Source organism: Corvus kubaryi, unplaced genomic scaffold, assembly GCF_017639235.1.
Source record: "Corvus kubaryi isolate FWS band 111438036 unplaced genomic scaffold, C.kubaryi_AGA036_p1.0 37398, whole genome shotgun sequence".
NCBI classification, from domain to species: domain Eukaryota; kingdom Metazoa; phylum Chordata; class Aves; order Passeriformes; family Corvidae; genus Corvus; species Corvus kubaryi.
The window spans coordinates 41,375,708-41,403,524 of record NW_024581137.1 but is presented as its reverse complement, the minus strand read 5'-3'; the positions used below and the strand labels follow the sequence as shown (position 1 = coordinate 41,403,524).

At 39.7% G+C, this 27,817-nt stretch overlaps 1 protein-coding gene and 1 long non-coding RNA gene across 3 annotated transcripts in view; both read right to left on the bottom strand.

Annotated features, from left to right (window-relative positions):
* The window catches only part of KIAA1217 (KIAA1217 ortholog), a 364,764-nt gene that overhangs the window by 257,828 nt on the left and 79,119 nt on the right, over positions 1–27,817 (bottom strand). The gene's annotated exons all lie outside the window — the stretch shown is intronic.
* LOC121671388 lies at positions 18,863–27,327 on the bottom strand. Its single transcript, XR_006018502.1, has 2 exons — positions 24,834–27,327; positions 18,863–19,733 (listed from the first exon to the last, which is right to left on the bottom strand). It is a non-coding gene; the product is annotated as an uncharacterized LOC121671388 (long non-coding RNA).

Sequence of the window (27,817 nt, the reverse complement as noted above, 5' to 3'; positions counted from 1 at the left end):
GTGAGAAACACTCATATGTGTCAGAACCACCAATACAATAGGAATATGAATAGCATTAATGTCTAGATGGATAGTGTGCATGAACATTTCTAGCTTATTTTTAAAACCTCTCACGTTGTGTCTTGTCTGGATTCTACAGGCTGGAGTGAGACAAAGGAATGGACTTGTACTCTCATAATTACTTACATTTAAAATATAGAAGAGAATGGCACAGAAAGACTCTTCCACTGATTTCTAGGCACTCTAATCACTTAACTCCTAAAACACTTAATTTAGAGTAGAGTTGAAACTCTGTGGAAAAGAAAAGCATTTTACCAAAATCTCACTTCCAGTGTAAGCACTTTAATCACTGTGTTCATGAACTGACATTTAAGATAAATCACCCTCCTCTGCATTCCCCTATTAGATAGCAAAACCTGGACATTAGTGCCAGATGATGGTCTCATCATCAGCTATCCTAATTTCTGGCTTCCCCCCTGCAGGCTTCCCTGCATTTCAACAGCCGCATCTGCCGTTTGCACCCAGAACATCTGGATACCAATTTTAGGTAACTCCTGTTGTGATGATTCATCTTTCTGGACTTTCAGGGGAGAGAAGTTGGGTGGGTGGCCAATAGTGATGACATCTCCATGTTATATTTGCTCCAAATGTTAGCTAGGAAGACAATTGCACAGAGAGAGGGCTTCCAGAAACCTTGCACTCACTTTTCAACTCATCAGGTTTATTAATGAGCTTCCCTTGCAGCTTATTATCTTGTAAGGTCTAACTCTGAATGCAAGAGTTCCTTCAAGGCTGAGCAGTATCTTCTTCTTAGGAAAGACAACCCCACAACTATCAGTTACTTCTTGCCAGACCTTCAGAGCATCTCTGGTCATTGCGTGGCACTGAACAGCAGCACGCCCCAGAGCTTTGTGAAATCAAACATGACAAGAAAGAGGTTATCACCTCCTGCTACTATAATTAGAGTCAATTAATGCTTCTCCTAAGAGGATCAAGCAAGAGGGAGCAGTCAGTGAGTTCACTGGATGAAGAGTACCATGCTACTCATTGAAAAGCAGTAGTTTTCTTACCAACCCAGTGTGTCAGCAGAACCACAAATTGGAGGAAAACTGCAGTCTTTGAGTAGATCAGGGAGCTCTCATCACTCACGGTTACTCAGGTACAAACTTCACTTTTGTTTGGAACCGCAACTGCATAACACTTAGGGAGAAAAACTCCAGAAGGGTTTCTCCACGGCAATCACAGACAGTAGGTCAACAATCCTCACTGATTCTGGCAAAATACTACGTTTGGACTTCGTGCATTTTGTAAGTAAAAAACCTCAACTGTGCATTGTGTCAAAAGGCAAGGAATCAGAGCAAGTTCCAAATCTTACTCTTCTACTTTTCATGAGACTCTGTTACGTATGTGGTCAAGCAGAACCCAGATTCACAACACAAAGACCAGGAAAAACAAATGGCACTAAATAAATATTAGTATAAGAGGGAAAGTTTTTATATTAAAGGCCAGAACTGTCTTAAGTGGGGAAATACATCTGTTGGGGAAGATGAAACAGGAAAGCCTTATAAATATGATTGCCTGACAAAAGATTTTGGAAATATGAAAACTATAAGCAACATCGAAATGAAAGCCACCTTTGAATTACCAAGTCCTAGTTACTGAACAACTGGAAAACAATGGTATGGCCGACTGAAGGTAATCCCCTCTTGATTGAACAATACCCTCTGCTTGCAGGCAGGTCCAAGGGTCAGAGCAGACCCTACTAGCTCAGCAGAAGGGGTCCAAAGAGTAGTTTTTAGAAGTTAAGATGTAACACTCTATGGTAATATAAGAACTCTTATAGGCTGTAGGTAAATGCTATAGGATTTGTATCTTGTATTAGATTGGTTAGTGACAATTAGAATATTCAGTACAGAAGATGATTTATTGTATTGTAACCAGGACTTCACCATTCCATTCTCATTCTACTCACACTCTCATTCCTCTCTTACTTATCTCTCGCTCCACTCTACTTACTTGCTCTTACTCTTACTCTCTTGCTCTCTTGGGCCTGCTCCGAGCTGCAGCTGGCAGCTCTAAGCAGTGCCCCTATACCCACGCCCTTTGCAATAAACCGCATGTTCCAAGATCTGACTTCAGAGATCTCTCGTCTCCGTCCGTCCCGACCATCCGAACCACCCAAGATCCCGCATACATCTTTTCATGTGAGACAAGACTTATTTCCTAAGCAGTCAGGCATAAAAACCTGAATAAAGACACGTAACAGACAGGTATGACAATCTGCAGAGCTTTCTGTCATCAACCACAGCACTTTGTTGTTGCTGCCTGTTCTAAGCTTCCCCTCCCCCTCCCAAAGACACGTGCTCCTGCCCATGTGCTCCGAGCTCCTTTGTTCCAAGCGCGGGCAAAGCCAAATGTAACTCAGACTCTTCAGCAGTGTCTGATTGGCCGCTCACCCCGGGTATGTCCCCAGTCCTCCCCTTTCCCCTTCTCCGAATAAAAGATGGTCGAGGGGAGGCTCCCCTCTCTCAGCTCACCTACTTTTCTGTGAACATCTCTGGTTGTCTGTCTCATTTGAAAGCTTCTAACTGCAGGGAATTGAGCGAGCAGGGAGCTATATTTCTCCCTCTTTGCTTCTGCTGATGGTATTTGCTTTGCAGCTGATACAGGTACCGATTTTAGAGCTGCTAAAGTGCTAGATCGCCCTTGCTACCTCTCAAGGCTGCTCGAGGCTTTCTAAGGCATTGAAATATAAACACTAGCCGGTATAAAGCTGAAAAGATACCTTCCACACTTTGTCTCTTTCCAAACAGAACCCAGGGAAAAGTTGTCTTATATCCATCAACATTACAGAGTAATCTATTAACCAATGAGATGAAGACAAGCACCCCTATTTCTTCTCCTCATATTCACTGAATGCTCCTTAGTTGAAGATGCCTTGGATAAAATAGAAGTTTGAAGTTTGTCATATTAAACTACATCTCAGCCACAGGCCACAAAGAATGACTGATTAAATTAGTTCTTAATTCCAAGGCATGCTATAGACCTGTGTACATTATCAGAAAATGAGCATACTGTAGAAAAATTTTCTTCTCACAAAATAATATTGTATGTAATTTTCGAAAAATTGAATCTCTAGAGAAATTAAACATTACCTTCTTTTTGTTCCACTGGATGAAAATTAAACCTTCAATTTTACCCAGCTATCTGAATTAGTGTATCTACAATTTTGCACCACACAGGTAAAACTAATCATCAAAACTAAGTAAAGACACATGTTTGTCCCCAGAAAGAAGCCATCCAATTATCCCTTGCTGCCAGCCACTTGTCCCCATGCTGTCCTCCTTGCCTGTGTGGCTGACTGGGGATGTGGTCAGTGTCTAGGATCAACGTTTTACAGGCAAAAAAAAGGGGTCAGTGCAGGATTGCCTCTCTCATCATCCAAGAGTGTTTGCTTAGACCTGTCTGGTCCAAAACAACTGTTCTTTAATCAAAGATGCAAAATTGGTTTTAACATACCTACCCACCCAGTGTTTTATCTCAGCAGACATCTTTCTTGCATTTAACCCTCATTCCTCGTCTTGCCAAAAGCAATCCTCACACCCCCACCCCTCACCCTCACCCTTAACGCTTACCTTTACAGACACTCATTATTTATGTTAGAGGTAGAACACCTGAGTAGAAAATGAAACATTTATGGACTACTTCTGAAAAACTTCAGACAGAAGCAAAAATACCTCCACCTCTCAGCACAGCAAACAACCACCAACACCTGTTCCAAGAATTAGAACCAAACTGGTTTTGTTTTTTAATACATAGTTCAAACACAGTTTATACAACTCAAGAAAGATAGATGTCTTATCAATACAAAGAATTTTGAGGGAAACTTCATAGAAGCTGGAAGTGTTTGTTGGCCTAGAAAGTACAGAGAAAATTACTTGTGCTATCGCCTACAATCTGTACTTTATCCATGCAGCATAAGCTTCCCAGAGGCTCTTAACTCCATCATCCAAAGTGCAGAAACACAAAGTTTTCTAGAGCTCCTAGTAGGACTTGAAATACCTGATTTAAATGATCAGATGATTTCCAAATAAACAACAAAGAAACATTTCAGAGGGAGAAATGGTGGCTTTGGGGCACAAAATAAATGAACGTGCAGCAGCTGGCAGGTGTATGCAAGAGACAGAGGGAGATAGAAGTATAAGCTATGGTAGAGAATTCTACACAGAGTCAGCAGGAGAGTAACTTTTCCAGACACTTCAAAGACCAGAATAGATTCTCCTCCAGTTTGGAAGCTCTTGAATATATGACTCAGTTAAAGCCTGGCTTCTGCTCTATGAAAGCTTCAGTGACAGAAGTCAAACACTGCTATGCCTCCATGCCGGCGAGCTGTGAGGGAAACCCAGGGTTTGGCCTGCACTGCTCTTCCCAAGCCTGGAAAGCAAAGCCAGAGGCAAACACGAGGTCTACTTCAACCTGTCATCACAAAAAGGGAGGCAATTGCAAAATGATACAAGTCTAGAAACCTAAAATGAGGAGCTGCCCTTCAGTTATAGTGCGCATGTCAAGGGAATTGATCATCAGATGAATTTGGAGTGGAACCTCTCCAATGGAATGGGCAGAACAGTACTACCAGTAACTGTGGAACAGTAAAGGCTCAGCCCTGTCCAGAGATAACCACTTGTTATTTAGAAAAAATTGTCTTCCTCCTGAAAGATGCAATTCCTTTCTTTTGCTTTAGAACAGGCGTGATAGGATATTAGACAAGTTAAAGCTAAGCTAATGTAGCTGCAGAACATTTATGGTTTAACTGTGGTGCCAAAAAACATAAAAGAAGGTTGCTAAAGCAGGGTTATCTCTGCTGAGCTCTTGGGTAATTTTACACCTCTGCTTTGCCTCTTGCACATTGCCTGCTGCAGGGTAGGTTAGGCTGGTGTTTGTACTACTGAATGCAACATAGGACCATAAAACAGGCACACGGGGAACCCGAACCAATTTTGCCATGGGACACTTAACTTCAGTATTCCTTGAATCGTTATGATTTTTAACAGTATAACCTTAAAATTGCATTAGTACAATTTCCTGCTTTGAAATATGCAGTCATTTTGCAGAACTTAACATGTCTTCTTGTAAACATCATAATTTTTATCATTCCTCAGGCAACCCATCCCTCCCAGCTTTCAAGCATCCACATCTAACAATGTGCCCTGTATTTGACAGGTTGCTTTGTTACTTGTTCAGATTTATCATTTCATGAGCATTTAGCCCCAAGGCACCATCTCAGCCACATATCCATTTATTTATGGTCTACAAGAACTTGTAAGGCCTTGTCTGGCATGCAAGGGAACACAGCAATTGTTTCACATACATTCAGTGATAGAAAGAAGAACTCAGCCATTTCTTTCATTTCTTTAGTCTGATCCGCAACTTGCACCAAACATTTTAGATGGGCTAATACCAGAGTTGTTATAATTAATGCCATAAATTTTAATGGGTTTTAGCATACTTACGATCATAGATTGTGATGCCTTGGGTTTTAACCTTTATATTTTTCAAATTCTGTACTGCTTGGTGTGTGACTCTGAGGTTTCTTGTAGCCTGTTAATCTCTGCTCTCTCATGCTAGGTAGACATAACAAAGCCTCTCTGGGCCTGCTTTCCAAGGACACCAAGACTGTCCTAAGCCAAAAGTGTAAACCAAAGAGCTGCTATGGGGTGGGCAAGCTGAGGGGAAAACTGAAGCTTTAATTGAAGAATTAACCCTGATATGCAAATGAACAAAACCTATAAAAGAGTGAAGAACTCATGACCTGGGGTCCATTTTTTGAGAATAGCCTCTGGCTCCCCAGGGTGTACCTTTGAAGGCCTTTCAAATAAATACCTCTTTTAATCCTTTACTCCTGTGTAGTCTCTGTTTCTAGGAGGCCTATCAAGGCATCAGTTGTAATCTATGATTATAGTTGCACATGCTAAAAAAGTGAATTTCTAGTAAGTGTTTCCTTAAATGTTAGACATTGCCAAAAATAACACTTGGGTATCACAAAAACTGCATTTACAAATGTACTTAGGGGTTTTTCAGAAGCTTTACTGAAATGTAAATAAATAAAGGTCTTTTTTTCCTTCATCATCCTATTCTGATTTGGAAACTTACATCTCTCATCTCAAGTAGAACAGATCCACTACTATACACATGACTGCAGACTAGGGCCATAATACAGGTGGGGTTTTTTATGTTTATACATAATTTGCAGGGTAAAAAAAGAAAGAATGAAAGAGTGGGGAATAACCCAGCCATGACACACCTGCAACTGGGAGTGTGCTGGGTAAAGATATGTTAGAATTTTATCACCAAAGCTCTCAGTAGAAGATATCAACACGTTAATATCCTTCTAATCTAAAAACCTGTCTTTTATATTGTCATGATTCATCAGAAGAAAGAGGGAATTGTGTAGGAGATGGCATAGCAAGGCCATAGCTGTCACTGTACAGATCCATGAGAGTTTAATACATTTTCTCATTTGCTTGCTGTCCACCAGCTCACAGACATTGCCATGACCTGCTATGAGGAAGCAGAGCAGTTCTAGAGGTGTATCTTTGTTCATCACTTACATATCCTGTCACAAAAGGCATAGCATGCTACACAGAACCATTAACAGTAGCTTTTGTTCAGCTAGATTAAGTACAGAATTAAGTACAGAAGTTACTCCAGAGTGAGTTCAAGTTTACAGTATAGTATGTGTGTGTATATATGTCTGTTTATGTAGTGCCTTTTTCAAAACACACCTCACAGAGTAGTAATATCTGTTCGTTGTTGTTGATTGTTGATTTGAATGCAATGACATGCAAACAGGACAAGAGAAGGGTATTTTTACAAGGAAAATAATGTTCTTTTGGAAACATTGCCCTTTTGGGTGTAGCATTTTTCAGAAACAGCAGAGATTCCTTGGAAGAGCTCATTTGAATGATATTAAATGGGCTGGAGTTACCTATAATGGAGAACATGAAAGAGCACAATGTGGCAAAGAAGAAACACTTTGGAAGAAACACTGTTTAGCCAGCTGTGTTATGATACTAACACAACCTAATAGTCCTTTCTCATGCACACTTTATTCACACCTTGCTCCATGTTATTGCAGCCTTCATCCTCCCAGCCCTCCTCACTCCCTCACTATGGAAACAACTCATCAAGAAATGTGTGGCAGCTCATCTTCTCCCATTTCTTGGGTCACACCACTGTGATCTTCAAATACTTTGACTTGCTTCATTATGCTTACTAAGAGAAAGTTGTTACTTCCCAGAGACAGAGGCACAAGGGGGAAATCAGAGATGAGCACGCCAGCCCTATCTCCCAGCCTTGGTAGGTGGCTGTCCCTGGGCTCTCCCCTCAGCAGTTGACTTGGTGGGGAAATGCTCCCACCCTGAGCCAAGGCCAAACACAGCTGGGCCATGGGAGATGGCTGGTTGCAGGCCTGGGAGGGGAGGGAAGATGCTCTAAGTGTGCTGACTGGTAGCTATTTTTTGCAGCAGAGGCTCTGGAGGCCACCTTAAAGTGGATCAGAAGCACCAACTGAATCTACACTATTTAGATGGTCTTCCTCCAATTTTCCTAACTTGTTTAGCCTGATTTGTCCACATACAATCATTACTTATTTATTATATATAGACTGTCAAATATGGGGCCTTTGAGGAGGGAAAAAAAGGAGTTTGTACTTCTGACTGACCTACATTCCCATGAATAAAGTTTCTCTTCCTTTCAAGTTGGTTGTACTCAGAAGAAATATCCACAAAGTATGCTGTGTTTGGGGAAATAAATTCAACTGATTCTCTATTCCCATACAGCTGGTATTTTTTCTGAGGTTGTTTTTACATTTTACTATTTTCAATGTCGTTCTGAACTGGAGGACATTATTTGCTGAGGAATTCCCTTCATAATTTGAATTTAAATAATCTGATAGATTTGAAGAATAAATAATGGTGGATATAATTTAGGATACCTGAAGAAAAAAGTCTGCATCAGGACCAGCAAAGCAGGATGCTCCCATGCTATTGCTGCACTGCTGGGACAGGAACCATCTCTCCATCCACAGATATGGTGCTCTGATACTGCTGGGGCATCTTTTGTAGCTTGTCAACAAAGCTAGGAATTCCTGGCCTGTGAAGTTAAAAATATCCCTGTCCTAAAACAAATAACTTAATTCTTTGACTTTCAGAATCCTGCAGAAGCAGGAGGTTTACTCTTAATAAGCAACCTTTAGTACCACAAGTCTGTCCAAAGGGTGACTCACTAGATGCTATTTTTGAAAGCATCAAGATAGAAATTCAGAATATTAACTTAAAAGTCTTGTTTACTGAACTCTGTTATACAGTTTGTGGCGTGGACTTTTTTATTCTCTGGTTTACTATGTTTTTATATCTTGAAATACTAAAATATTTGTTAAACACAATTCATTTGTATGCTGTTCTGCCAGTAATTTATCCTACTTACATCATCCTTGAAAGGTACTTCTGACACAAGTGTCTGATCACTAGTCCAACAATATCCAAAGAAGGCTAGGATAACACCTAAGAAATCACAACCTTCATTGCATCATTGTACACTCCATACTCTCACTCAGAAGATAGCACAGGGCAAACCTGGTTTTCTCTGACAATTCCCTCCAATTGTGTTTGCACCATAAATTTTATCTGGAGGGCCAGTGTAAGGAAATCCATCTATACATTTGGTTTTTACTGCACATATTAAGTGAGTTTTAAAGAGGCAATAATGCTACTGGGTATTTACGATTTTTATTTTCCTTAACTAAGGTATAAAAAACAGAGGCAAGTTTACACCTTCTTCCGAGTCACCTTCTATAATAATTTAGGTATCATTGTGCTTCAAATTACCTATTTTTTGTGTGCCTAACTTTTTTATTCCTTTATTATTATTATTTGAAAACACTTCCCTATTCTTCCTCTGCCACTTTTAATCCTTTTTCCCTTTTTCCCTCTCTATCACAATTCTTGTGTAGTAATTTCTCACTTCAACTGAAATTAAATGGTTTTCTAGAAATACATTCCTCTCCTAAGCCTTTTAGACCCATGCTACTATGACAAAAATGATAGTAAATTAATTGAACAAAACTTGATCACTGATCTCTGATCTGGCCTCTCTTTGTTTGGAGATGGACAAAAGTCTTTCAAACCACATCTCTACAAACTAAATCTAATTCTTTCTACTTCTCTTTTTGTCAGAGTGATATTCTGACACATTATCTAGCTAACAAACTATTTGAGAAACAGATTCTAGCTTTGCTCATACATTACTTCCCAATAAAATATATTTACATGATACTTTTTTTAAAGTTAGTATTATTTATAAAAAGTAAGCACATACAACTGATAAAACAAAACCTAACAGGAACATAATTTTTGCAATTCTTGGTTAATGATAATGAAATATTTTTTGCTGAGACTTTGTGAAATCAGCAAAATCATCATTTTGTTCACAGATCTTAAGGGAAAAAATACATACCATGAGTGTGATTCGTACATCAGGGTCAACTATTTCAACTAATATAATATCAGTCCAGATGAGCACAATATCTAAGTATCATTTCAAAATTTAATGTCTCAAACTATTTCCTTTGGTGATAGGTATATCTACCTACATGGCAAAGGTCTCATGATTGAAAGAGAAATGTTATGGCAAGTAATCTTACACTCAACTAACAAATTATTTCAGTGAATCACAAAATAACTGATTCTACTACACTCACTGCTGGCTGTTGGACAAGCATGGAGGCACACACATTTCATTTGTTTCTCTTTGATGTTGGTTTTAGTGTCTGTGGGCATCAGTGCAGGAAAATGAGAAGCATCTGCAGAGCAGGAACACCCAATATGCACTGCCACTTTTCTTCTTGACTTCTTCCAGTTTAAACGAAATGTGCCAGCACCACTCACTCCTTTACTTGTCAGGACCTGGGCAAGGAAGGCCGAGTACGACTGCCCTCCCATGGCAGCAAAATAGTTAATAATGGGAAAGTGCAAATCATTTTCCTGGACACTCTCAGTGTACACTGGTGAGAACAGAGGACACAAGACAAAACAGGCTGGGTGCAATTCAATTTATGTCAATTCACCAGTGCTGGTATTCACTCCACTGAAAATCCCTTTTTCCCATCTGCCATCTTCCCCTTTCCCTTCCTTCCCACACATACATATGATAATACTCCCAAGCCCACGACAAAAGACATAACCAACCACTTCCTTGACAAACATCAGAGAAACCAGGAATATCAGCTCAGAAATGTAGCCAAGATGTGCCTCACTTGACTATCTCCTAAATAAAAAACAATTTAGGAAAGTAGGAAAGATGCCTGCAGGCACTGAAGCCAGGAGATCCTGGAGAGGAAAGCAAGGGGACCCTGCGGCCTTAAAGGCAACAGTGGCTGGCACCATCACATGGGATTTAGTACATTAAGCCAGTGACTTAACAAAGGAAATGTTTAAGGAAAATCTGGAGTTTAAGGAAAGACTGGAGGTGGCACTTAGTGCCACAGTCTAGCTGACATGGTGCTGTTCGGTCATAGGTTGGACTTAGTGATCTCAGAGGATTTTTCCCAACCTAATTGATTCTGTGATCCTGTTTAAGAAAACTTCTAGATAGAACCAGTTGAAGCACACAGTTGTTTCAGCTTTGGATAACGTGTGAGTGATGACCAATAACTTGCTGATGAGACACGGGAAGCCACAAAGTCATCACGTGCCAAGAGCTCTCCTGAGAGCTCAGATGTAGCAGAAAGAAAAAGTGCCAAGAAAATAAAATATGAAGGTGAAATTTAAAACTTAGTGAAGGTGTACAACCGACTAATTCACTCTAACTATCTAATCTCCTAGGTACTAAAACTCAACAGGTGGCTCCTTACTTCATGTTTCCAGGAAAAGTTCCCTGTGCATTAACCTTAATTACCCACACATATGCTTATAGTGGACAGGCATCTGCTGATCAGCTGTGCCCCAAGACATGTAGGCTCCAGCAAACAGCTGAGATCTGTCAAAAACACTGAAAACCAAGATGTGGCCAATGCCGCAGTAATGGCAGCAATGTGGAAGCACATGTACGCATTTTACACTTTCATCTACTAGATAAGCATTTTTTAAAAGCAAGAACTGTCTTGGAAACAGGGGCTGGGCAGATAAACACTCCAATCCCAACCTTCAAGCCTGGAACACCTTTATTTGTTCCATGACTGTTGAGTTCTTGGCTGCAGAGTAACTCCAACTCAAAGAGTGGACACTGCTTACAACTTCACTCTCCCTCAGCTGAGATACACAAAAACGTGGCAGGCTGACATTCATGTCTGGATCTCTCCTGTGAGGTATTTGTGCTCCTTATACATTGACATACCAAGGCAAGCAGGCAGGATTTTCCATTCCATGTCTCTAGAGATGTAGGTCTCCAAAAGCTGCCCAGGCAGTGCAGGTAGTTATGCTGGGCTGGATGGGAGAGGACCACCCTACTGGAAAAGCCATCTAAGATTTTGGTGGGGGAGTGCCCAGATGAGACACCTAAACAAAAGTCTAGAGGCCATCCCAATGAACGGGCGCCCACGCAGTCCCAGGAGAGCCAAGTGACAACGGCGGTGCACCAGCCAAATCTTAAGCTTTCGTTATTTTAACATCTGGAACAGATGTTAGTGTTACTTATTCCTGCTCACTCAAAATTAATGTGTGCTATATCATAATGCTCTTGAGGGGGAATCAGCTTTTTTGATATTTATTATTAAACATGGAATAAAGCTGAGAATCTCTGAACTACTTTAGCCACAGAAACTGACTGCTTGCATTCTTTTCTAGGTCACTAAGAATATTAATTAGGAATCCAATAAACATAAAACATTGGGGTTTTTTTTTCAATGCAAATTTTGGACTGAGTTTTCAGAGCAAAAGCACTGAATTAGTTAATTGAACAAAGATTTTTCAGTTTCTACTGAGATTGAGATATACAGTTACCAAATGCAGGGAAAAGAGGAAAGGAAAATAGTTTAAATTTTCAGATCCCTATCATGCCGCCAAAAAAAATCCCTTGTTTTTACTAGTAGACATAACCTGTAAGAGGACTAATGAGGCAAGGCAGTCGCATCAAAATAACAGCTCTTGCCTTCATATCTGCATTTCAGTTTTTGTGTTGAATATGAGTCAATGTCAATGAATAGATATTGTTCTTAAACAATCAAAAAACCACTACCTAAATAAGCAGGAAAGATGAGAACATACTTTCCAAAATGTTCGTTTTTCACCTTTTTTCACATGCTTAGGTTTGTAAGCACCCAAGGAGAAAGAGGCCTTGCTTTCAATTTCTCCTAATATTTGTTTTATAAAATACTTTAAAAACTCCTCAACCCACAAATCTGTAAATGAATAGTCCTGTTAAATTTGCATGAATTGAGAATGTGAATGATGGCTGAAGGACAAAAAAAAATCCAGCAAGAATTTTCCCCATGCAGTGGCATAGATTGAGTTACATTATCTGCAATATCTGTCTATTGAAAGCAAATCATGGGGAAGGAAAGGTAAGTTTTATCCAAATCACAACTAAAACCAGGCTTTTACTAAAAAATATTGATACAAAAGAAATGAGTACTAGCTTCATCTCCTTTACTTTGCTGGTAGACTTTCTATACCTAATGCAAGTGAAAAGTCACTGCAGGTTCACTGAGCCTCAGGAATTGCAGTGATGAGGCATAAGCGCACTGCAGAATGTTAATATATTTTACTTCTGCTTTATTAATTTTATACTGCAATCTTTTATGTCTACTTACATTTATTTACAAATTATTTTCAAATTTGAAGCTTAATAAATTAAAAGTATTTGTATCCTTCTAACAAACGCATGGTTAAACACAACAAATAAGAACTCCAGTACTGGAGAATGCAGGCACAAAGTTTCAGTAATTAAAATACACTGATAGAACAATGCAAAATACCACTTATGCACTTCAGTGAGCCACAGCTCTGTGTTAAAGACAGACAAATATAAATGACCAAAAGATGCTCAAAAGGATGGCTCGGCTCCATTTATGTCACCTGTCAAACCCAGAGTCTGGCCCAGGCAATTTCACTCAGAAAATAGAAATGTGTAGGATATTTGAACACACAGATGCAAGGTGTAATTTTATTCAGTAACTGGCACTCACCTCCCAGTGTTCTCAAACGTGGGGTTTTTTGTTATAATCCAAACTTAAAAGCGTAAAAATTTCTCCTTTCTTGTGACAGCAGAGTGAATCCTGTTATCAATACAGATCACGTTGGGGCATCTTCCAAGAAGCAGTTGCAACTCTGCCGTCTGAGATGCTCAGCATCAAGGAGCTTTATCACAGGGCAACAAATGTGCCAAAAATCCCTAAAAATCATTAATAATAAAACTCTCACCATCCCCAGGGATTCATGATGAGAACTTAATTCAGAGAGGTCTTGAGAATTCAAATTTGGAGAGGTTTCAAACACTCAGACCCTGACACTTTTAAAATGTTTTTGATTTAAATATGCATTTACTTCACATAAGCGAACACTTCATAAAACCTAATTTTTGCTACATGCTTAGCCTGCTGGCAGGGTAGCATCAGATAAGACACAATAAAGTGTAAATCTTCTTTTGGTATTATTTTTGCATTGTTTAATATATTTTCATAATACTTTCTCTGAGAAAATAGCAGCATAATTGCAAGTCCTTGTGAGTCATAGAAATAGATAACATTTGGTATATGAGATTACTAAACAGTTGGAAAGTAAAACATCCAAAATCCTAATTCAGTGAGTTGTTTAAAAGTGGCCCTTTAGCTTTATATAGAAGTGGTTTTGGAAGAGACTAAAATTTATGTTCTTAAACACTTGTTAAATCAGACTGAGCTGATAAAATTTACTGCCTCTACTATCAGAACTGTTATTACCACCAGTGAATGAATGACTGAGATCTCAAACTACAGCCTTTAACTGGGCTCAAATACGGACAACTGGTGACCCACTCAGAATATTTCAGAAGTGCAACTGAAAAAGCTATGCCATTGCTAGGGAGCCTTTTTACAAGATTTATGGTAAGAATGAAAGCTCATGCCATCCTTTTTCATCCATTTAATCCATTTTTCCTTTTCCAGGACATGAGATAAGCAGCTGCTGATGTGGAGGGGGGCTGTTGGCATAGACTAGAGTAAATTGTTACAACTGATGCACACAATTGAGTTGACACTGCTATTCTCACCAGCCCCTCCCCCTGCCTTTTTTTAAGGGACATTTTTCACTACACCAAATCAGAAACATGTAAACATGAATAGCTGATACCTGTATTCTAATGAAGTCATTAATAACATGAACTAGATACCAATCCAGTCATGAAATACTTCCTGAAATTTGAGAGTACCTCAAGAGCAGCTAGAGAAAGACCATGACATTTTTTTAGATTATGTCTCTCTACATACTATGTAAACATATCCCTAACAATTCCATCAGTAATTTTTACTGAATTCTGATGTAGTGATATTAATAATATTTTTAAAAATATATAAATAACATAACCACAGATAGGGTTACAGATATAGACAGAGATAGCCCCAGCCATCCAAGAAGTCATCACACGAGATTACTAAATCTGGTCACATACTTCCAGAGAAGTAAGAAGCATTTTGTTTTAGCTTTGAATCTTGTGCGTTCTTCAATGTCTTATTCTGAGATATCAACTAATAAGAGGCTTTTATCTTTGAGAGGTGGAATAATTGCTGTCCATCATCACCTGAATTTTTTGAGCTGTTTCTTGTATATACGTCAGATACAAATATTTGCCTCCCATAAACCTAGCACAAATTATAGGGAAAAAAGTAAAACAATATCACTTTATTTACATGCAAGTTTTAACCTTTTCAATTAGATACAAAAGTGCATATAAATAATTATGAACAATATTTTTTTCAATAAGAAAGGCCAGTTCTTAAGAACAAAAATGTGAGAATGTATAAAGCCTAAAAAGGAGTGGATTACACTTGCTGAATTACCTGAGGGTTTATTGAAGACACAGAGTACAATGGTACTGAAAAACGTCTACAGTGTTTTTTATTGTTCCCCTAAATGTCTGAACAAAGAAAACCCCATGGAAGGAAAAACAGCATAGGTTGGAACCCTTTGTATTTCACCCTCAAATAAAAACCCCTACATGCACATTCACTCAGTGATTGCTTTCAAATCTCATTCTTGTTACCAGAAGGAAAACCTGCAGATGAGAAGTTCATTGCAGCCAGGTTAAGCAGACAGACTCAGAGTTGGCTGAGCTTCACTCTTTTTCTGAATATCCTTCCAGTTCCTCTACCCATCTCCCTTTCATTGCCAGGATCCTTTTTTAAGTGGTTGTTTAGACACTTTTCCTCAATGTTTTCCTTATGCCTTCCAGAGTGTGATCAAGACCCTGCTGCATCCCTTAGTAGGCAGGAGTCATTGCTCTCTTGGATGCTGCTGCTGACAGCAATGACTACGGGTGCCTCTGAAGCACTGAAAAGGCAGCAGGAAAGTTGATGTGAGAGGAGAGGATCCACTGCTATAACACAAAAAGCTGAAAAATAATGCATGTTTAAGATATCACTACTGCATTTTCCCTAGTCTCATTGTACTAATTCATAAAAGTCAACAATATTGTCACCAGATAACCTCTGAAAGCTGAGGACAATCTTCTGCTAAAGCCAAAATCAGTGTAAATAATTATGAAAAAAAAATATTTGCTTTTTCTCTGGATGCATCCTATCTGCTGTCACATTCAAATAGCAGTTTTTTAAACACAGCCTTAAAAAGTTCATTTTTGCCCCTGCTGCTTGTTCTGCCTTTGCCTGCTGTTGTACAGCAGCTCCCTAATCTCCCACTCAAAGTTGGTCTGTAGTTCTGGAGCTCAGCTCAAGAGGAGGTGGCTTGGCAAGCATCTGCCTTGCTGCTGAAACTGGGGTAGCTCCCTAGTGAGAGCAGAAGAGAACAAAGGAGCCCGTAATGCTACAAGAGGACTACAAGGAAACACAGGAAGGACCTCATTCTTCTTTGGAAACAAAAAAAATATTTCCGATCCAAACACTGAGTTAACATTATTAAGCAGTTTCTTTGTTGCAGCACAGCAGTCAGAGCAGCAACACAAACAGGCCCCAAGAGACGCAGGCAATACATATCCTGTACGCCCACACGCGCACACACACACACAGGCATGCAAATACATAAAACTTACCAGTGCTTCCTTGCGCTTTTGAAAGCAGAAAAAATAACAAGTAGTCCCACCAATTAGACTTTCAAAAGAGCATAAATAACTCATGTGTTCAAACTCCACAAAGTTTCAATGAAGTTAACTGCCTTACTTCTCTTGAGGTAACCTACAGTTACTCAAAAACTTACTGGAGATTAGACAAATCATTATGATAAATGAGGACCAATTCAGAAATATTCTGGAAAAAATAAAATCATTACGATATTGAACTCTACCTTGAGATACTGGAAACAAATTACTGCCGAAATTCAGCAGTAGAATGCAGAAGCTCTGCATATTGTGTACTTACATGTCAGGGCTTTGGCAGGCAGAAGATGCACCAGAAAGCTGTCCCTGCCCACATCACCTCTTAGTCAACCAGATTCGTATGAGAACGAGAAACCATACAGTGAGATGCAAAGTTCCTGAGACTGCATTTTGTCTTTTTCCTCAGCAAAAGAGGATGAGTAACTGTAAAACCTTGTTGTTCCCCCTCCTGTTTCTACCACCACCATTAGAACTTTGTGAATGAAGACTTAGTGTGTATAGATTTAATCTCCACTGGGCATTTGCTTTATTCCCCTGACTGTTCTTACAAAGCAGACACAGTGAAAGTGACTGCTGACTCCTCTGTCTGGGCATTAGCTCAGAGGCAACAGCGACCAGGTCAACAGACACAAGTTATGCACCAGCCAACTATTGTGCCACTTAGAGCATGAGGCCACTTAAACTGCATCTGCTAATCCCACAGTTTTGCATGCCTGACCCAGACAAAGCAGGCGAGGCTGCACCTAAATACCCCCCTTCCCTATAGATATAAAGAGGTCTTTCCTTTCTAACCCCAGGGATTGGAGTCCGCTGTGCAGCTTCATTTGATGCCATCTTGTTTTTCTTTCTGAGAAAATCAGTGCTTACAATGTGCCAAATAAACTTCCCCCATGCGTAAGTACAAGGGAGATTAAAAAACCTGAAATGGTCAAAATATTGTCTCATCTCCATTGGATAAGATCTTCCAGTGCTGTCTAGAAAGCACTGCTGGTAAGAGTGACTTCCCCTGCACTCCCTTCCCTGGACATTCCAGACAGCTAGGGTACATTAAACACTTTAAATTACTAAAACCTCCAGGCACCCTGCAGACAATCCATGTGCCTCCATACATCATAGGTCATACACTTAAAATCTGTAACGAAGGCCAGTAACTTCTCAATGAAAATATTTCAAACATCCAATAAAAATGAAATATTAGGGAATGGCATCCAGAATGCTCTCTGTCCTCAGGGAGGAAAGGTCAGCATGGGCCTTCCCTCACTAAACACACTGTGCTTTCATAACTCTCATTTATATAGACTGTCTGAAATCACCCACTTACGAGATTTAAAACCCACATTTCTTCTTAACCAAAAATGTAAGTGGAGTAGAGACACAAAAAGTTCTTACTAGCAAATGATAAAGGCACTCACAGCTCACAATAAATGCAGTTTTTATTATTAAAATGTTCAAGGATCAAGAACTGAAATAACCAGTTACACTATTGACACCAATTAAGTATCCAAACTCAGTTGCTAGATGCTACATGGAAGCGCACACTCACAGAGTACACTGTCCTAGTTTCCCTAGGATGTCTATGTTCAGGGGATATCTATATTCACCTAAAGCAATGCAATATGACTATTTTAAAGTGCAGAGCTTTGAACAATTTTTAATGCTATTACTCAGCTGCACTGTAACAAGCTATGGAAATAAAGGGGACTTGCAGCAAGCTCGAACAGGGACACACACTTGAGGCATGAGACTGTACACACATGGCCACATGTCTGTGTATTAAACCTAATTTACACAAGATACTACCCATGCAACATAAATATATAATATCATCTAAAAAAACTTTAGTTTTCAGTGGATAAGGCTAAGAAAGGTAAAGAGATTTGTCCAACTACAATTCTCTTTTCCTCTTCCTTGCTAACCAACGTAACCAATTGTGCCTTGCCGTGGAGGAAGCTTACAGAAGGCAATTTCAAAGGGGAACAGAAAGGCTGAGGGAGAGAAGGACACCATTATGCAGCTAATGCCTCACACTGGCACAGTCAGCAGCAGAGGACAGACATCCTTATGACAGGATTAATATTGTCTGTACCACCCCCCCCATCCTCCCCTGCTGAAGTGCATGGTCGTGTCCAGAGGATAATCACAGGAGCAGGCACCAAAATATTTAGCAAATGTCATCAGCATTGGGAGAGGTGTCATGTTTACATCACCAGCACAGTGGGGAGAGGGGAAGGCAAAGATATTTCTAAAGACCAAGAAAGCCGTAACTGGTTAACATACATTTGCAGCATCAAGAACGGGAGGTGGAGATAACAGTGATGACAGGTTTGACACTGAACAAAAATTAGTTGAATGGCTTATGAAAATACTTTGCATATTTGCACACTTGCCATATATATCCCTGCATGACTTTGCATGATTGTCCTACTTTCAAAACATTTCAGCCTTACTGAAACTTTTCCATAGTCTAGGCTATCCTTACATAAACCATAAATTTGTAGATGGTTTTTTGCCTTCCAAACTATTATTTTCACTAGCTTCTTGAATAATAAATCCATGCTTGCAGAAATTTGTCATTTAACAAGTTGTTTATTAATGAGAGGCCATCAAGGTTGGTTAGTTAAAAAAAATTCAACAGTCTGGTTTAATTACATCAAGCACAGGAACTGAAGTGGCCTGAATGCACATAAAATACTCAGGGAGCTCATAAACACAGTGTAAGAAAATTCATGAAGTTCTGAAGTATTGGTTTGTATATTCAATGTACATTGACTCATGCTACTATTACTTATTATTTGATAGTATCAGCAGAATGATTGGCATTTTATAAACATAAATAGACAAACTTACGTTCAAAAAAAAATTTGCACATTGGTCAATAAAAAGAAGATAACAGAATGAAAAAACAGATGACATAAATAAGCAGGGATAATGAGAAATCATTCCATTCATCACTGTTAAGTACTTTGATACTGCATATTCTGTTAGCATATAGAGTAGACTGGTCCATGTATCTCCATGAGCTGTTCTTTGATTATGAAGGTGAGACCCTTTTGTCCCCCATACTGAGACAACATCTGTTGGAAACATCTGGATATAACCTGTCAGACCCACCAGACAGATAACACTAGGGAAAGCAAGACCCCAAAGCACTGGAGCAGTGCAGCTTAAAGTGTCAGTGTCCAGGGGTACCAACACAATCTAGGTGAGTGATATTATCCTGGCATGCACAACACTGGCAAAGTATTCTTCAGCCTTTTCTGGTGAAGAGTTGTCCTTAAACAATAAAAACATATTTCTGTGAGGAAAGCTTCTGGAGAAGTCGAAGAAATGGAGAATGCTTCAGCCTAATTGAAGGGTTTAGGAACTCAGATGACAGGACTCAAAACACAGAAGCTTGGTGCTTTTATTTTAGCAAATTCTGTGCAAAAAACCACAGGCTGATGGGACAGAAAAAAAAAAAGAACATAAAACCAGAGTCAGGAGGCAGTACTTCACACAGATACCCCAAATCCTGCAGACCCAAACACCAAAGAGGCTGATATCAAAGTTCTGGACCGGGAGAGACTGGTGCTCATGTTGTTTTGGGGCATGGTGTAGAGGGGATTTCTACAAATACACATTACACAGCCACTAACAGGATCCTGGTAGTAAGAAGTTGCTTAAGACTGCACTAATTACTACCACGGTGCAGAGGCAGTTTCAGAACTGCTATGCAAATTTCAGTTTCCTGAGCAGCTTTACAGTAAAGATAAATATCTAGTATTACATCTTTAAAAATGAATGTCATAATCTCGTAGAAATTTGTTCTTTAAACTTGTCTTAAAAGAAGTCATTAAAAAGACATAAGAAACTAATTGAAAATGGGCAATGTAACTTGTTTTACAGCTAATTTCAATCTAGATTTCAGGAAGATGATATATTAGCTGGTTTTTCCTTGTCTTATGGCTCCCTCTCACTGGAGCACATCAGAACCAATTGCATTATTTACACTCCTGAGTATGAATCAAAGTCCGAAAGGTTTTCTATAACAGAGATAAAAGAACAGAGCACAGACATGATCCATCTCACAAGTGAAACACAATAAAGCTTCAACCCTAGGCAGGACATCTGTATGCTATGCTGCAACACGAAGCTTCCAAAGCCTCCAAAGTCTTTGAAGACTGATGTGGCAATTCAATTTGATGAAAAGGACCATATTAAATTTCTTATATAGCATACAAAGTGAGCTTATATTTCAGTTTTGGTTTATAAATGTTTAATCATACAACATCTGAATCAGCAAAAGAAGGAGGATGGTTCTCTACACCAACATGTTTTCTTTTTGTTTGCTGTATTTAGTAAGGAGCACATTTATGAATCCCCTCTGTGGATTTCAGTCTTTTTGTGGAATTCAGACCAGAAGGGAGGTAGGAATTGAGAAAGGTTTTAATGCAAAGGGGTGAGTCATTCAAAGATTGCCCAAATATTTATTTGCCCTACAGAAATCAGTTGATGGGTGTAACGTGGAGTTGGGTAACACCAAAGAAGTCCCCCTACCTCTCTATTTGCAATGCAGGGCTGGCACACAAGCACACACAAAAGCTTCAAAGGTTGTGAGGGCCTGTGGGCACATCTTTGCATGTGTATGGGGACAGGAAGGGGGAGGGGAGGACAGCAACACAGATTTTTCAGTCCATACTCTTCTGTTACAAGCACGATGCAGAGAGATTGCAAAAGGGTGTTTTCTTTGGACCTGAAGTGCTATTTGGGATATGAGCACTATTTCAAGTGGTTCCCCAGTACTTAATGAAAGGTCCCTTTTTATTACCTTGTGCTCAAGTGACCATATAAAACAGAGATGGGCAAACATTTTTAAGCAGGTTTTTTTTGGATTCAATTTTCTACATCACAGGCAAATAAAGGCAACCCACAATGTGAATTATTTTGGGTAAAAAGGGTGATTTTTAACATAGTAACAACATCATCCTCAGTTAGGTAACATTACCTTTAACAACCACCTCATGAAACTGCATAACTTTAAAATTCTAAATGCCAGAGAGCAGACACAGCAATAAATATTGATGGTGGGAGATATTGCTATAGGGCAACATTTTTGGCTTGTCTATTAATACCATAAGAGTAGAAGGCTGCTCTTCAACACAGCTTTTGAAACTCTACTCTTGATATTCCTTTGGACATCGGCAGCCCAGAAAGGGTACAGGTAACTCATACTGAAATCTGTTGAATTTTAATGCAGTAGAAGCAGACGTGCCACAAGGTCTCCGTTATTGGTATATAGCATGATGGCTTGTTTTGTCAGGTATTTAATGTGGTGGCAGAAGGAAATTTTGGACTGCAGGCATTTATTTCAGTGGAATATCCACAAATACAGACTAGAAGAGAAGTAACCTTCTACAGTCATGGTATCATTTTAAAATTTTCTGCCTACATAAATATGACAGTGTCTCCTATGCACAATATAATGCTACGAAAAACATGCTTCCTTAGAGATGTGCATGTTAAAAATGCTTATGTTTACTATCTGAAAAAAACCAAAACAGTTATTAACAGTGCTAAAACCAAGAATGATTTTTAATTTTATCAAATCACATTAAGAATGCTCTTAAGTTTTAAGCCGTTGGTTTACATTTATATTATCAAATGTAACCTTTCTGCTCTACCAAGAAGCCTGAAGGGCACCAGATTAGTCTAAGAATACAGAAGCTTGCAAGTGAACTCATTGCTACTGAGCACAGGCTGTGCTGAAACGCTCTCACTATTCTCTCTGCTACCCTCTAGTGAACAAGGAAAAATAAGCTCTAAGCACCTTTGAATCTTACAGTGAATTGAATCTAAACTGAATCATTACTCAATTCAGTTTTCCAGTTTTGGACTAAAATAGAGACCTCTTTCAACAGCACTTCTGGCAATTATTTTTCCTGACTCTGTCACTCCATAAATCGAGAAGTTTAAGACTGCAAACTGCATTTAAAAACACATTTTTGTTGAGGAGGTGATAGGACTAGTTGACCTTAAGGTCTTCTTCTCTCTACATTCAGGACCTTTTTTTTCCTCTCCGTGGTACACATTATTTAGTAGTTTAAAATATTTTTTTAATTGTAACTTGCTTTGAACCATGGTAAGTGTTTTGCTCATGGTGAGGAACTACTTGTCTTTTTTGAATATTGGGAAAGGGGGATGCAGTGGAGAATGAAGCATTGGAAAAATGTAGAGAATTTGCAGTAATTTAGTATCTACTGCCAGAGACAAGAAAGGGGTATTTCACTGATCTATTCAAGAAAAGCGACATTCAGGACATATCGTGAAGGTTACTACACTGTTACTGTTTGCTGTTCCTCTACACCATTTCTAGCTCCTTTCCTGCCTCTTTCTGAGGATTGGTTTACAGATGGTAAACAGAAACTGATGTCTGTGTAACTCACCATCTGGCTAATAGATGCATTTTTGCATAGGCTCATTAGCATGCTCGTTCCATCCCAAATCCTCCATAACAGTTTAGTCTCTGTCTGTATCATCTTCATAACATAGTTAATAAATGCAAAATGCATACACGAAGTTGCAGTTCATGTGGAACATAATCACAGCTTTTAACTAACCAAAACATCAGAAATGGGACTCGACCCAACCCTTCTGAGCATCAGCTGCATTTGCTGTCTGGTCCACTTTTGGATTATTATTTTATTCTGCTTGAATATCTGCCTTTAATTTACAACTGGTTCATTTTTTTACCTGAGATACTCTCTGCAAGAAAAAGCAACCGCTAACTTAATCTTTATAATCTGTATTTTACTTAGAGGGAAAGGCAAATCATTAAAAAGATTGCCTTAAAACCTAAGCTTATTTGAGTTATAGCTTGGCTGGCTTTTCCCATTATAATTACCCTGAGATGCCTAAAAGCAAGAAGAGGAATGACAGGGCTAATTTTAGCCTATTCAATAGCATTACACAGTTAGTCAAGAACAGGGATTTTTTTTCTCCTTGACCTATTCTGTCCCCATTTAATAATATTGGTCAGAAAGTTCAAAACTTGGGTTATTCAAGCTCAGCAAATTACTGCTTAGAAGTGACAGTGTCACGAGAGACTAACAAACAGATAAACACGAAGTCAAAAATACACACAGGTCAGACTGAAAACAGGATCCAGCATCAGCCAAGTGGAAGTCAAGAACAGCAGCACTGTGTGTGCATTGCATTAACTAAGGATGTGCTAAGGTCTCTCCTCAGTTACTTGTGAATCTTCAACTTTAAATGAAAATGGGAAATATTCAGAGGAGGAAAAAATCTACTAACATTCACTAATATGTTATCTATGAGTGTTTTAATATAGTTAGATAAAATAGAAAAAGCATGAAAATCTTATGCCAAATACTAGGGGAATGACAGCAAAACCAGTGGACTGGAGCCTGCACAGGATAAGGATGCTTCATCAGCACAGGCAGCACCTCCTCTACAGCCCATCACTGCACCACACTGCAGATGTGGCTCAGAGGCACAGCATTTCAGCCAGCCTGGACTCAGGGCTGGTTTTACATTGCTAATAGGGTTTCAACAACGACAGGCAACCACAAGGAGACAAGTTTGTCACTGAGCTGAAATGAACCCAACACCAACTAGATTTTTGTTGGTTTGGATAGTACTGTGGAGCTAATGAAAATGGAAGAATAGAGAGGAAATAAAAGAAGTAATGATGGAGAAGAAAGGGAGGCACAAAAAGGGAAAATATCAATAGAGAATGGAAATTAGTTGAGAAGAGGGAGAATCTAAAAATGCACAAAAAAGTGTTGGTTGCACAAGCCAACAACAGCAAAGCTGGAAGTCTAGATATGCCCAGCAATTTTCAAGAGACAGCATTACAAATGCACCAAAGATATGCTGCAAATAACTTGTTTATCCAGATTTATCCAGGTACAAATACAGCTTATGACCAGTTTTTAGAGAGCCAAACTTAGAAAATCTTTTTTAGCAAAAATTCTGATATGGACAGCAATGCAATTTCTGCCCATAACTCCAGCCTACCCATCAACGAGACTACACTTCAGTAGTGGTCTGGTAGGTTTTGTCCCAGTTTTATTTGGCAAGACTATCACTACTCATTTATACTTGCACATTCACTTGAAAACATACTCATTTTACCTCAGACTACTGAATTACCAGCATGACTCTAAGAACTCTAGTTTTAAAAAAGAAAACTCTAGAGAGAGTTACACTGACTCTGAAAAGAGGTGGCTAAATTCAGATCTCTTTCCACAAGATGTTGAAGACCCTCAGTTTCCAGTAATGATATTGTCAAGTGCTTAGCATACACAGGTTTTGACCTTAGTCATCTAAGTTTCAGAATTCCCATGTGATCCACTGGCAAAGTGCTTCAGTTTTTAGAGTGCTGTTCTCAAGGCAACAATGCATTGCTAAATTCCACACTTCAGCAGGAAGCTCCGTTCAAGCAGAATTTGCAATTATATCAGACCCAGTAAAAAAGAAAAGCAAAAAAAAGTAAAAAAAAAAAAGAAGATATGTCTGGCCTCTTTTGTAATACCAACCATTTATGTTTCCACAGTTCTTTTCCAGTCCTTTGTGCTTCCACATCTGAGCTGTACTTCTTGCCCATGGGCTTCACAGTGTTCTTCAGAAGAAAATGACAGCAGGATGAAAGGGATGGTTAAGGGTCCAAAGACCAATTTTTCTTCCCTCCAGACAGTAACCCTGTTTCAGCAAGCTCCCATCCATAATCATTACCCCACACCTGACATGGCAGTATTTGGACATAAGGCTTGCTCTTGCACCAGGGTCTAAAGCAGTACAAAGAAACTTCCCAAAGACAAAAAACCCCGAACTCCTAAAATTCTGCATACAAGGCAATTAATTGCAAAAGAGTTAAGTCATCTAAAGTAACTGCTGTCTGGGCCTGTGTTTTCAGTTTTCCAGGCAAGGTTTGGGTAGTGGGGGGCCTACAGGGATGGCTTCTGTGAGAAGCTGACAGAAGCTTCTGCTGTATCTTGACAGAGCCAATAGCAGCTGGCTCCAGGACAGACCCACCATTGGCCAAGGCCGAGCCCATCGGTGATGGTGGTAGAGCCTCTGAGATAAGATATTTAAGAAGGAAAAGAAAAAGTTATTGGGCAGAAGTAATTTGCAGCCAGAGAAGGAGTGAGAATATATGAGAGCAACAACTCTGCAGACACCAAGGTCAGTGAAGAAGGAGGGGCAGGGGTGCTCCAGGTACCAGAGCTGCGATTCCCCTGCAGCCCCAAACGTGGTGAGGCAGCTGTGCCCCTGCAGCCCACAGGGGACCCCACACAGGTGAGCAGGTGAGTGCCCAAAGGAGGCTGTGACCATGTAGAAATCCCAAGCTGGAGAAGGCTCCTGGTCGGACCCGTGGGGGACCTACGCTGGAGCAGGCTGTTCCTGAAGGACTGCATCCCATGAAAAAGGACCCATGCTGGAGCAGGCTGTTCCTGAAGGACTGCACCCCATGAAAAAGGACACACACTGGAGCAGTTCATAGAGAACTGTAGCCCATGGGAAGGACCCAAATTGGAGAAGTGTGGGGAGCACTGGCTCCAGGGGGAGGAACTACATGCTGGAGCAGGCAAAGGACTCCTCTTCCCCAGGAGGAAGTAGCAACAGAATCAACATGTGATGAAGTGACTGTAACCCCCATTCCCCATCTCCCTGCACTGCTGGGAGATGGCAGGTAGAGAATCGGGAATAATGTTAGGCCTGGGAAGGAGGAAGGGGTGGGGGAAGGGTTTTTTAAAGATTTAATTTACTTATTCTTACTTACTTGTTGTCCTACTCTGATCTTTCGATTGATAATAACTTCAATTAAGTTCTCCAGGTCAGGTCTGTTTTGCCCTTGACAGTAATCAGTGAGTGATCTCTCCCTGTCTTTATCTCAACTCATGATGTTTCGGCATATTTTCTCTCCTCTGTCCAGCTGAGAAGGAGACTAATAGAACAGATTTGGTGGCCCCTGGTCTAGCCAGGGTCAACCCACTACAGGTTGCTGTCACGAATAGAGTGCAGCTTTCTCCGCATTACTAATCTGGACTCATTAAAGGTCACCAAATAATGCTTTATTGTGGCAGGGCAAGGGCAGTACCAACAAAACAAGCCTTCTGAGTATAAATCCTTTCAATAGCTGACGTGCAGTTGATACAGGGGCGATGCACAATTGTAAGGTCTTCAGCAGGGATCAAGAACATTTAAATCAATGAGTTTAATCAATTGGCACATATTCACAGGAAAAAATCCAAGAAGGGTGTGTCTTAGATATGACATTTTGCAATGCCCATCCCAGGTGGAGATTAGAACAAATACACCAGGATAATTACTACCTAATTACAATATAAAGTTATGACATTGTAGTCTGCACTTAGCCTGATAATACTAGAGATACAAAGCAAGCACCCACTTAATTATTTCAACACTTGAACAATACAGAGATGAAGAAACATTTTCTAGAACTGAGATTCATCTCAGTGGAAAATTCCACTTTTTTTTTCATTTATTTTTATTTTAAATCATCAATATTCCCAATCAGGATTAATAGAAGTGGGGGTTTCTGAGGCAAAAAATAAAACAATTATATGGGATTTCAGGTAAATTGAAGTATTGTGCATGATAAAGCTAAAGTTTTTAGTTCAGGTGATTTTAGCTTCAAGGAGCATACACACAAAACAAAAATGGCAGTACAAATCTAGAAACCTCATGCCACCTTGCAATTGGTTTTTTTAGTGTAGCAGGACACTGCTTCTCTTTCCCTCCTCACTGCTCCCCCCTACCACCAAATAAAAAGAAAAATCCAAAACATCACTGAAATACTATTTTTCCACCAGGGAAATATGATTTTTACCAAATGGTATTTTCCAGGAGAAAAAGAACAGCACAAAAAAAACCCCCTTACCATCACTTTCTTCAAAGCTACTCCTGTGGCAATGCCAAGGAGTGTGCCAGGCTGTTTGTCAGACAGCTCTATTAGAACCTCCAACTCTCTGTCTCCTACCAACACATCACCTGTTAGAACAAACACAAAGCATGCAGCCTACCTTTTGCTTAGTTCATTCCCAGCTTGCTGCTTCCAGATGGGGCAAAATTACTGAAGCCATCTGGAAATATTATGATTATACATTTGCAGGGGAGAGTCTGGTGGTTCTTTCCACCTAATTCCTTCAGAAGAGTTTATGACTAGTATTGTTTCTCTGTTCAAGGATTTCAGATGTAGGAGTTTTTTAGAGTACAATAATACAAATTCGGAACCACTCCAGACAGAAGTCCTGCCAAAAGTAACATCCACAGACTAAAAAATGTTCACCACCCACTAGGAACAGTGCAGAGTCCATCCCAAACCAGTGTGACAGGCTGAGCAGTAACCCAACTTCTGACACTCAAAGCCCTGAGCTAGGCTGAAACCTATGGGACAGTGTCAAATGCTTTGCACAAGCTCAGGTAGGTGGTGTCAGTCACTCTTTCTTCATCCACCAACATCTTTACCTCATCATAGAAGGCCACCAAATTTGTCAGG